Source organism: Myotis davidii, unplaced genomic scaffold (assembly GCF_000327345.1).
Source record: "Myotis davidii unplaced genomic scaffold, ASM32734v1 scaffold616, whole genome shotgun sequence".
In the NCBI taxonomy this organism is placed as follows: Eukaryota; Metazoa; Chordata; class Mammalia; order Chiroptera; family Vespertilionidae; genus Myotis; species Myotis davidii.
The window spans coordinates 269,368-282,044 of NW_006291965.1; positions in this window are offsets into that span (position 1 = coordinate 269,368).

A 12,677-nucleotide genomic window follows, 5' to 3' on the forward strand; every position below is an offset into this window, starting at 1 on the left:
GAAAGAAAGAAAGAAAGAAAGAAAGAAAGAAAGAAAGAAAGAAAGAAAGAAAGAAAGAAAGAAAGAAAGAAAGAAAGATAGGAAGGAAGGAAGAAAGAAAGAAAGAAAGAAAGAAAGAAAGAAAGAAAGAAAGAAAGAAAGAAAGAAAGAAAGAAAGAAAGGAAGAAAGAAAGAAAGAAAGAAAAGTTATCCACTGTCCAGCATCAACAGGAACTAAGGCAGGGAGTTTCTATTCTGGGAGGCCTCAGTCACTCTGTTTTTTCCCAAGGCCCTCAGGCACTTCTAAAGTGTGTTTCTCAAAATGCTAGGCTTGAGAAAGGCCGATGGTGATGTGGTTTCAATGATAAAAATAAGAATGACATGTATTATTACTCATCCTTGACTATGCCCAAGACACATTAGAATATTTAAAACTATAAGATGGCTCCCCTATTAGAAATCCTTATTTCACTAAAGGTTTTTGTAGCATCCCTCCTGTTGCTAATTCCTAGGAACTCACCCTCAGAAACACTGGTCAAGTCTGTATTGGCCACACCCTCTGCCCATTCCATTGCCAGATCAGGAACTGAAAGCTGCACTGTTTAAACGTAGAGTCCTTCAGACTCTAAAACACTTCCTGTTGAAAGCAAACTTCTCTCAGCTTTCAGATTCACCGCCTGCCAGGGAGGGATAAGAGTGTGGCTGGTTGTCAGCTGGCTTTCGTCACTGGCGTGGTTAATAAGCAGATAGAACTGTGAATAACATGGGCATACCTGCGTGGGATTCTCCACCCCCTGTAGGGAGATCGAATACAAACACACACACCAACACACACACACACACACACACACACATACACACAGCAGGGTGGAGAGAAATTATTCATGTGAATGAAAAAAAAATGACAGGGTCAAGAGTCCCAGGAATAGAAGGGAAATAAAATTGCAAGAGGTAAAGATGAAAACACAGTGTGCTGGCTGGGTGAAGGCCCATAACTCAGTTGGCTTGTTTTCCAGCAAGCTCATACTCCCCTCCCTTGAAATCCCAGCTTGTAAATATATTTATAGCTACTCAGGCACAATGTGCCGGATACGAAAATAATCCACTTCGTCATTTCATTGTTCCTGGTGAACCAGTTTTGCAAGAGTTAACCTGACCCCTTGCATAAAACAGAACAGTTCGCCAAAAGCTTTAGCAGGAAGAATCCTGCTCTTTGCCCACAGGTTAGCTGATTGCAATCAGGCCGCTACAGAAACTAAGATCTTATTTATTTACTGGGCGAACTGTTTTTTATTGGACTAGAAATGAAGGCCTGGCCAGTACCTGTGCCAAGTGCTGCTTCTTTTATATAATCACAGGGAGTGCCCTGAGACTATACACACACACACACACACACACACACACACACACTCACACATACATTTTTTTTATTGATTTCAGAGGAAGGGAGAGAAAGAGAGATAGAAACATCAATGATGAGAGAGAATCATTGATCATTGGCTGCCTCTAGCATGCCTGACACGGGGGATTGAGCTCGAAACCTGGGCATGTGCCCTGACCAGGAATAGAACCGTGACCTTTTCCCTGGTTCATAGGTCGACACTCAACCACTGAGCCACACCGGCTGGGCAGTGCCCTGAGACTTTGAGGCTTCTTTTCCTTTGTTCTGCCCATGGCCCCGGCATAACTGTCTGCCAAAGTGGGAGCTTCTAAATTGGTTGTGCCAGGTTGTCATATCAATTCCTGGAGTGGTTAAAGAATTATAAAACAATTATCTTAAAAATGACTCTCCTAAGTGGTGAGCTGCCTGAGGGCAGGAACACTGTGGTGGCAGAGCCAGCGTTTCTAAGAGGAGGGGCAGGGGGCAGAAATATCACTGGAAAAGGAGCAGTTGGAGGCTGTGCCCAGGGGACCTGACTTGAAAATGATGGTTGCACAGTAAGCACATTAATTATCCTTAGATTATATGCTCTCAGTCAATAAAAAACAGCAAGTTTTCTGGGCACCTAAAACTAGTATAAAATGATATTAAATGTCAACTGTCATTTAAAAAAAATTAAGAGGGGAAAAAAAGTAGCAGGTTTTTCTGAGGATAATTATAATAAAATTAAGAAAATCCCGACTGCCAATACTGCAGAATAAGAATGCCAAGGATATTCTAGGAGGTAGGAGTTTGGAGTGCAGTGAGGAGCCTGACACAGCCCATCAAATCATCCCTTGGTGCTGGGCAGGAAACAGAACTGATTTATCTTGACACAACCCAGCTTTTAGCACATAGTTAGCACATGTTTGTTGATGCAAAGGGGCAGTGAGCATTTGAGAGAGAGGAGGAAGGCAAAAGAACAGAAAGGAGAAGCTCTAGAGAAAGACTTCAGACAAGAAAGAGAAAGAGAAAGCAGAGGAGAGGTAGAAAAAAAGGAGAAAGATCCCAACACATTTTGCACATAAACTGAGACTATCCGAGATATTTATGGGGCTCTTTAGAGTTCAAATATATTTTTAACTTCTTGGCCAACTGCTATAGTTGTCGGAGCTCACCATAATCACAGTTCTTGTTCTATGAAATTGGACTTTTTTTTCCCTCTCTCTGCATCTGAACTACTTTTTAGAAGTGATTTATGTGGTGTACTTTGTTATCTTGAGGAAGATTCTGCCACAGGGCTCTGCCCAAGTGGTGCCTCTCTGTGGGCACAAAGGAAGCCTGACTTATTTCCACAGGTTTGCCACCGAAAACATTTTCCTGGGGACCTTCTCCTAACAAGTGTTTCCTGTATTTCCAAAGACTTGTTTAGCAGATGGGAAGATATGGGTGAGCCCAGTTTTAACCACCCCAGCCCTCTCGCCTGATTCAGAGATACCAATCAGAAGCTAATGCTTTATAGCTCTGTCATTTCCACTCAAGAGGGGAAGAGAAAATATCGCAAGCCCTGGATTGTAAAGTAACAAGATGAGCAATACAGAAGGGAGGTGAGAGGGAGAGCCATTTAGGAGTGGAGACTTCTGGGTCCCAGTCCTGAGTCAAAGGACCGAGGAAGAGGAGAGAGAGAGAGAGAGAGAGAGAGAGAGAGAGAGAGAGAGAGAGAGAGAGAGAGAGACCAGAGCAAGAACCTTGGGCCACCCTGAAAGCTGCTATGACCCCACACCCTCTGGTAAAGGCTCCTTTGTTTCAGTTAGTTGCCTTCTGGGCAGGAATGAACCAATAAAAGGCAAACCATCTGTGCATGTACTTCTCTCAGTTGTCTACAAAATTCCCCATAGTAGTTACCTTCTGGGAGCTCAGAATGTTGTCATTGTTCCCAATTCTCATTCCAGAGATTTGCAAATTTAATTTTTAAACCTCATTTACTACTGTGGAATAATAATGTAAATGAAATAATACATAATTGCAATACAATTATGCAAGTGTATTATTCTATCTGCTTTTAAGTAGCAAGATAGAGATGAAAGACAAATCAGGGTAGGGGCTGAGAGAGAAAGCCTGGCCAAAAAAAGTGCAACCGCCTCATGACAGTTGGCAGCTGGCTCCTCTCCCTACACCCAACTCTAGCACTGAATCCAACAGTCAGCACTGAAGTCTACGCTTTATGTTGGAGACAGAGAAGTGAACTGTTAGAGTGAGTAATCCAACAATGGGGGTGAGCTCAGTTTGATAGTTAATTGTATGTGTCAACTTGCCTGGGCTGAGGAATACACAGATAGCTAGTAAAACATTATCTCTGGTGTGTGTGTGTGTGTGTGTGTGTGTGTGTGTGTGTGTGTGTGTGAAAGATTAGCATCAGAAATTGGCAGATAAGGAAAGAACTCGGCTCTCACTAAAGCAGGTGGATAATCATCGAACCTGTTGAGGCTCTCAATAGAACAAAAAGGCAGAGGAAAGGTGAATTAGCTCTTTGCTGAGCTGAGACATCCATCTTCTCCTACCCTCACTGATTGGCTCCCCTGGTTCTCAAGTCTTTGGACTCTGAGTGAATTATATCACCAGCTTTTCTTGTTCTCCAGCTTGCAGACAACAGATTGTGAGACTTCTTGGCCTCCATAACTGCATGAGCCAATTCTTATAATAAATCTCCCATCTATATCTCAATATATCCTCAATATATCCAATTGGTACTGTTTCTCACAAAGCCCTGATTAACATATAAGGAGATTTGGAATGCATGTGAGCCCTGTAGACGGGGTGAATGGCCAAAAAATATTCTCAGATAGTTGACTTGTAAAGGTTCACCGTGGGCATGTGCCACACTTCCCATGCCTCCTATTGCAGAATAGGCATAGAAAGTGACAAAGAAATAACTATTATCCGATCTCTGGGGTGTGTGTGTGTGTGTGTGTGAAAGATTAGCATCAGAAATTGGCAGATAAGGAAAGAACTCGGCTCTCACTAAAGCAGGTGGATAATCATCGAACCTGTTGAGGCTCTCAATAGAACAAAAAGGCAGAGGAAAGGTGAATTAGCTCTTTGCTGAGCTGAGACATCCATCTTCTCCTACCCTCACTGATTGGCTCCCCTGGTTCTCAAGTCTTTGGACTCTGAGTGAATTATATCACCAGCTTTTCTTGTTCTCCAGCTTGCAGACAACAGATTGTGAGACTTCTTGGCCTCCATAACTGCATGAGCCAATTCTTATAATAAATCTCCCATCTATATCTCAATATATCCTCAATATATCCAATTGGTACTGTTTCTCACAAAGCCCTGATTAACATATAAGGAGATTTGGAATGCATGTGAGCCCTGTAGACGGGGTGAATGGCCAAAAAATATTCTCAGATAGTTGACTTGTAAAGGTTCACCGTGGGCATGTGCCACACTTCCCATGCCTCCTATTGCAGAATAGGCATAGAAAGTGACAAAGAAATAACTATTATCCGCCTTAAGTTAACTTGGCACCCTGTATCAGTCCGGACTTCCTCTGGTTAGCAGGTGGCCTTTAACAATCTCCTTGTGAATGGGTAAAGTTTCCAATTAAGTTTCAAAACTGATTCCGTGTTATTGGAGGAAAGAGTTATGTGAAATGCCTTTTGTAAAAGGAAACAGTCTTTGAAATTGGATTATCAGCTTATCTAGGTTGACTGACACTCTGGCAAATGGAAAATTTCAACTGGAGAGCAGTCTGGAGGAGTACAACCTCTGTAGTGGAAGAAGTCTCTGCAGCAATGATCACATATTTGTTTTGTGTCCCAGAGGTCGAGATAGCAGTTCTTGAGCCCAGGGCCTAGTGGGGATGGCCACCCATGTTGGAGCAGCAAATGGGCTGAGCACCCCATTAAATGAAGATCACTCAACACATTCCCCTAAGTTCTGCAACAATATCCCCTGGAGGAGACCCTGTTTGCAGTTCTTCCTGTTCTTTTTTACCGGTCCCAACCCAGCCATGTCAAAAATTCTTGGTTTCCAAGAAACACCCATGTGGATCACACAGCAGTGTTATAGTCTAATCAAAACAGAAGAGAAAAAAAAAAAAGATAGAAAAGGGGAAAGGTTCTAAAAAGTAAGCATGTGACATAAATACCACTTAAATGTTACCAAAACAGAAATCCTAATTAAAAAGGGTGAAATAAGCAAGATTTTTTTTCCCCTCGAGACTGATTTAAGATCATTATAAAGGAGAACAAGACCAGCCACTTTGAAAAGTATTATCTCCTCCCTAATGGCTTAAAGTGAGGTATGTTCTCTTTCAAGGTCCACACAGAACTTAGCAGTAATGTCCCCCTTTTCCCTCATTCTGAGTCATTGCAGTGGGTAGAAATGCTGGCACAGCAAGCCAATGTCATTATGTCCTATGAGGCCATTTGTAGGTGGTGCATTTTGTAGTTGCACATTCATTCCACCTCCTATTTACAGAAGGACACGTGACCCATCTGCCTATATCACCCTTCTTTATTCTGATTTAGCCTTCATTTTGTTCAATTCATATCCAAACAGATAGGACATTAAATTTCTGGGTATAGGGGGATGAAGGCAAAAAGGATGTCCCTAAATTATCTGAGAGAGCGAACAGTTGGATGGGCTATGACTGGACACATATGAACTAAGCAAAGTATATGAACCGAAAATTTATAGGGGAGAAAATCTAAATGGTTAATAAACATGAAATAAAAAGCTCAACCTTACTAGTTATTAAGGGAAATGCCTATTTAAGCAATACTGAAATACTGTATTAGTCTGGGGCTTCCAGAGATACAAAACCAATATGAGATATCTAGATATAAATGTAGGCATAGCTATAATGACATAGACATAACTACAGGTGTAGATACAGATATAGATATAGATATATTTTAAAAAGAAATTGGCTCATGCAGCTATGCAGACTGAGAAGCCCCAAGCTCTGCAGTAAGCTGGAGACCCAGGAAAGCTGATGGTATAGTTCCAGTCTGAGTCAGAAGACCTGAGAGCCAGGAGAGCCAATGGTGTAAGTTCTAGTCCAAGTCCCATTGTGAGAGCAGAGGACCCAAGACCCCACTTGAAGACAGACGGGCACTGAGAGAGAATTCTCCCTTCTTCTTCCTTTTTGTTCTATTCAGGCCTTCCATGGATTGGAAGAGGCTCACCCACATTCCACACTGGGGGCTTGGGGGGCCATGTAAAGGACAATTCCAATATTAATCACATCCGGAAACACCTTCACAGACACATTCAGAATCATGTTCGACCAAATATCTCATGGCCCAGTCAAGTTGACACATAAAATTAACCATCACAGCCCTAACTGGTTTGGCTCAGTGGATAAAGCGTCAGCCTGTGGACTGAAGGGTCCCTGGTTCAATTTCGGTCAAGGGCATGTACCTTGGTTGTGGGCACATCCCCAGTAGGGGGTGTGCAGGAGGCAGCTGATCAATGATTCTCTCTCATCGATGTTTCTAACTCTTTATCCCTCTCTCTTCCTCTCTCTGTAAAAAATCAATAAAATATATTTTTTTAAAAATTAACCATCACAGATACCATTTATAATCAACAAGATTTACAAAAATTCTAAATCTAAAAAAAGCAAGTGTTGGCAAGGAATGAAAGAAATCCAAAAAGTGCACAATTTGCTAGTGGGAATCTGTCATCATCCCCTGTGGAAAGTCATTTGTCAATCTCTAGTAAAGTTGAATATGGGTACCTCCCATAGTCCCACTTCTATAGTCATTTATATTACCACAAGCTGTTCAAGAATACATTTTATAGCATTGTTAATAATACCAAGAAAAGTGAAATTGTGTATCATAGAGTAGACTTTAAGAAGTAAAAGTCATCTATATGAAGCAACCTAATAACTCTCAAAAATATAACATTACATTTAAAGAAAGCAAATTGGGAAAGGATATACAATATACCATGAGTATAAACATTTAATGTAAATAATAAAATAATAGAAAATATTACTATATATTTTTTTCTGGATAGAGACCTATGTAGAAAGTTATTTTAAAAAAACAAACATGCATTAAGCTGATTCACACCAACTTCAGAATAGTGCAAATTTCTGGGATACAGAAGGGAGAGAGGAGAAGAAAAGAAGTGACAGCAATTGGGTGGTTTAGCTCTAACTAAAATTTTATTTACATAAAAGGAGATTTGGCAACATGTTGATTTTTTTTACATCTAAATGCTCTCTATGCAGGTATTACATTATTCTTCCTATTTTTCTGTTGTTGTTTTATTTTATTAAAAAGGGAATAAATGAATTAAAAAGCACTATTATCATAAGATCCCACAAATACAGAGTGTCCCAGAAAATGTATATACACTTTGAATAATTATTAATTCCAATGAGTTAAATCTGAAGAGAAAAAATTGGAATTAATAATTATTCAAAGTGTGTATACATTTTGAGGGATACCCTATATAATGAGCAGTTAAGTAAAAGAATATACAATAAAAAATACTGAAAAGACTGTAGGCCAAATTGTTAGTAATAGTTGTCTCTGGGAAAGATGCTTAAGATACTGCTTTCCACATTTTTTTGTTGTTTGTTTGAATTTTTGCCATGATTTTGGATTACCTTTGGAGGTAGAACAACCAGCCAAAATGTTGAAAAGGGACAGAGGATGTAAAGGAAAATATAAAGAAACTTACATTTAGGTCTTTACTTAAAAAACAAAAACAAAACAAAAAACCCTTTGAGCCCCACCTGGTGGAGTCATTTTTCAGAGTAGGCCAAAGGAAAAAAGGAATTCATTTATGTTCTTAGAAGCCAATAACTAGCTAAGCCCCAATTTTGCAATTATGCAACACCAGCTGCCATTTCTGAACATTCACAAAGAGCTAAAAAAGAGCTCATTATGTCCTCTGAAATCTGCTCTTTATCCTGCATTCTATGTCTAGATGAATGTTGCCACTAGACTCACTAAGTCCAATCAATTGTACCACCTTAACTACTTTGTGTCCCCCGACCCCCATCCCAGTGCCACCACCTTCATTCAAGCCATCTCATTGATTAGTTGTTCTTCCTGTCTGAGGCCTTACTCCTTCAAATCCATGTAGCAAATGGTGGTCAGGGCAATCAACCTGAAGCACGTTTGATCATATAAATCCCTTCCTCAATTAATCATCTCCACAAAACGTGTCCTTGTTTCTCATTACTAAAAAGATAAACTGCCAACTCTTTAGAATGGCTTTAAAAGTCTGGAGTCTATTAGGAGCTAGCTCCTGTCTCTCTCACCAGGCTGACTGACCTCTTTCCATGCATACTTCAGTCCTATTATCTGTCTATAGTTTCCTGGACTTCACTCTGTGTTTTGTTTATGTTGCTTCCTTTGCATAAAATGCCTGGCTCTCATCTACTTTACCAATAAGCCCAGCCTACTATTTCCTTTATAAAGGTTTTCTCAGTTCTTACCTACTTATACTCAAACACACACACACACACACACACACACACACACACACACACACACTTACACATCATTTGGTCTCAGACTCAAGGTTTTTTCACTGTGCCCTACTCTTATTTTATGGATTTAATAATTTACCAATTCTCTGAGTAGATGAAATATAAACTTTTGTTTTTAATTATTTGCTTTTTAGTTCATGTCTGTATTTCTCAAATTACTTCCATTTCGACAGGGGTCAGTTTGTTTTTCTTGGATTGTCTTGTTCATGCTATTGGTTTTCCAAATGTGACTGATAATTCTATGTATTATTCAATTTACCTTTCATTTTCTAAAAAATTTTTAGATCTCTTATCTGGGAATAATATATCCTTCCTTTTCCTTTGCTGTATAGGTTTACTTCATTTTGAACATTTACAGTTATATTTCAGAGAGGTATGGGGAAGCACAATGAGTAAGTACAAATGTTCAGTCTATTATCTTGGATCAGAGAGCTAACCAAACATTTTAGAGCCCACTGAGTTAACAGACATTTCATAATTATGAGAAAACAAATACATTTCTCAAGACCCAAAATATTTGACTGTAAGTCAAGAGTATTGTAGTTAAGCAATATTTATTTATATAAGTAGAGGCCCCGTGCATGACATTGGTGCACTGGGAGATGGGTCCCTCAGCCTGGCCTGTGCCCTCTCACAGTACAGTTCCCCTCGGGGGTCCTTAGCGCTGCTGCAGAGGTAGGAGAGGCTCCTGCCACCACTGCTGCACTCGCCAGCTGTGAGCCCACTGGTGAGCGTGGCTTCTGGCTGAGCAGTGCTCCCCCTGTGGGAGCACACTGACCACTAGAGGGCAGCTCCTGCGTTTAGCATCTGCCCCCTGGTGGTCAGTGTGTGTCATAGTGACTGTCGTTCTGCCGTTTGGTCAGTTTGCATATTAGCCTTTTATTATATAGGATTACTGAAGCTTGCAGTGTAAGCTTCTTTGAGAAACACCCTATGTCCTCTACATCTTTGAACCCATAGTGCCTAATGCAGTGCTTATCTCATAGCATGGCTCAATAAGTAGTTGCTGAATAAATGCAACGTTAGCAGGAGTTCTTGAAGCAATCCTCTTGCTTTATTTTATTCTGATCATATTCATGCTAGAATATAGTTCTTATTTAGTTTCCATTTTAGTTGGAAAATAGAGAAATTAGATGAAATAAAAGTAAAAGAAACAAGTTTAGATTAGGGGTTCCTACTGCTGTTGTGTCAAGTAAAACATTTTCTCTTCAGGTAGAGCTTTGCAACTGATTGTGGGGGAGAGGGAGACCTATTGAGGTTCAGCTTAGGGGGGTTGAGAAAAGGTGGAGAAGGAGGCAATAAATTTGAAAAAAAGGAGCTGACCACAAAATCTAAACCATTTTTATCTGTCTTCCTTTCCACCAGAATTTCCCAAAGAAGTAATCAGTATGACCTCCATGTCCTCTTCTTCCCTTCCCACACTTCCACATACATTCAGGTCTTCAATTCTCACAAATTACATACATGGACCACAGAAATGGAAATTGGACCAAAGTGTAAATTTAATGTATGGAATAAAACAGGATCTAAGACTCTGATTACAACAAAGTTTTAGAGCTCCAGGATAAACTCTTGATTAATAAATAAAGATGCAAGAGGCAGAATTGTTTGTTTGAGACAAAATAAGATGACATTAGTACCTTAGCTCTCTTTAGCTGGAGAACTACTTTGTAAATGGTGCTAAATAGGCACTTATTCCTTCCACAAAAGGACTAATTTTGGGGGTTTTTTAGTGTCAAATATCTGAAACTGTTCTGGGGCAAAGTAGTTACAATGATGAACAAACTTGTCCATACTTGAGAAGTTTAAAGATTAGTGGGGAATACAGACAAGTTAACAGCCATCTACAAGAAGGCATGATAAATCTTATTATGGGATGATCACAGGTGCTATGGGAACATAAACTGGAACATGTTTTTAGTGAGGGGTTAGGAAAGTGTTCCCAAGGGAAGTGACATGTTCTCTGAAATCTGAAGAATTAATACAAATTATTCAGGGAAAAGTTTACAGGAAGTCTTCATGGGAAAAGAAAAGAGAATCATGCAGCAGAGAGAACGGCCTTGATGACAGAGAAGAAAGAGTTACAAAGTCCTCCTAGGAATGTATTATGGTTGGACATCATTTGTGAAGTAGAGGGTGCTGGGTAGACAAATCAGAAAGGGACTTATGCCCCACATCAGAGAGCTGAACTTGACCATAAGGGCAAAGTGGAGGGTGATGACACAGTTGATAGTAGGATGCTTCAGAGTCTGATTCTCATTTTGGAAAGATCTCTGGCTATATTATGTGGAATGTATGAAGAGATGAAAATGACTGAGCATTTTGTGTTGGGAACTCAGGTAGGAGTCTGGGCAGTAACCTCAGAAAAGAGGGGAGTGACCCCAGACTAAAACATTAGGGGTAGATTAGAAAGAAGTGACTGGAATCCATTTGAAAGATATGTCTGTGGCAGATCAACAAGATTAGGGGAAAGAACCTAAAGCTGCATGTTAAACAAGCTTTTCATGAATCCAAGACTCTAAAATGTTTTCATGAATCCAAGACTCAGCTGTTCACTGTGGAGTCTCCTTATGGGTTCTTCCTATTTCTAGCCTGTTCTTTTGCCTTCACATCTATCATTGTTGAGTCTCCTCTGCTCTTTTAACAACTGAGGTCCACTCCCCATCTTCCCATACATCCTGGAGGACTGATCTCTCCTATCTCCTTCCTACCTACCTCAATCCTATACATGGCCCAAAGTCTAAGACATTCCTTATGGAGTGGCTTCCTGAGGGCTTCCATTAGAAAGGCAATGATAGCCCTCGACTTCCCAGGGCCTTTGGAAGAGCTGATGGCAGATGAGGGAATGGAGGAGGGACTTCCAAGCAACTGGTCACTTTTAAAATCTCACGTCCCTCACCTACTCTTGATTTATTCTACAGATGGTCCATCAGTCACTGCTGAAATAATTACATGTGTGGATATACACACACATAAAATGTTTAAACACACACACACACACACACACACACACACACACACACCCTCCCCAAAGATTAATTAATTCTCAAAGATATATAGTATATAAAATGATAAGAAAAAAGCTAAACATTTTCTTAACTACCTCATAATTTGCAGGGCACCTCTCTTATACAATAGATTCAGTGTTTTATTTCTTCCTCAGCTTTCAAATTATCCGTCTTCTGTCTTGGCAGGAATAAGAAAGGGCTTGTTGCCGAGTTGTAACACTTCTTCGTGGTCACTTTCTAGATATCCAAACACCCATTCAAAGCTGTGAGGTTACTTGAACGAAAGAGTTCATTAAATTCTTAATAAACATTCATTTGCCTCGGCCATGGTCGGCAAACTGCGGCTCACGAGTCACATGCGTCTCTTTAGCCCCTTGAGTGTGGCTCTTCCTAAGCCTTAGGAGGCTCTGTTGACTAATGAGTTTGCCGACCACTGGCCTAGGGTAAAGAATAGTAGGTAGTTTTATTGTTTCAGATATATCTATCTGTCTGTAGCATTCTTCTAGCTGACTAATAGAAACTGTTTAGTAACAGTGCGATACTGTGGAAAGGACACTGAGTAAAGTAAGACTGTGCCTCAAAAATGCTCATTAAAAAAATAAAATAACATTTTTAAAATGTTCATTAAATGCCTGATGCTGAGCATATCTTTTCATTTCTCTGAACCTCAGTTTCCTCATCAGTAACTGATGGGTAACATGGGTTTGTATGTTTGTTTTCACAATTTATATTGAGTGCATATTCAGTATATGAAAGTAGCTGACATATAGTGAGTGTTCAAAAACATATTATCTTTAATTCGTGGTTA